Source organism: Sinocyclocheilus anshuiensis, unplaced genomic scaffold (assembly GCF_001515605.1).
Source record: "Sinocyclocheilus anshuiensis isolate Anshui unplaced genomic scaffold, SAMN03320099.WGS_v1.1 scaffold2598, whole genome shotgun sequence".
Classification (NCBI taxonomy): Eukaryota; Metazoa; Chordata; class Actinopteri; order Cypriniformes; family Cyprinidae; genus Sinocyclocheilus; species Sinocyclocheilus anshuiensis.
The window spans coordinates 9,219-9,487 of record NW_015549712.1 but is presented as its reverse complement, the minus strand read 5'-3'; positions in this window follow the sequence as shown (position 1 = coordinate 9,487).

Here is a 269-nt window from a genome sequence, read left to right as displayed (position 1 = left end):
AAAAAAAAAAAAAAAAAAAAAAAAGGGGAATTTAAGCTTTGCAGCTGGATTTTCTAAAACCGTACAGTAGTTCCTTTTATTGATTGCAAATGTTTTCTTTGAGCTTTTTCATGAACGTCTCTGTATTTAAAAAGTGCCTAAGGATCGGCACAGTTCTGTTTTTAAAGCAGTTAGGTTTGTGTACTGCATGTCTTCGTGCAGTTTGTCAACTTTCACCACCTGGACTTTACCAAACTTTTGGGGTTAAGCAAATTCTAGGGCTCAAAAAT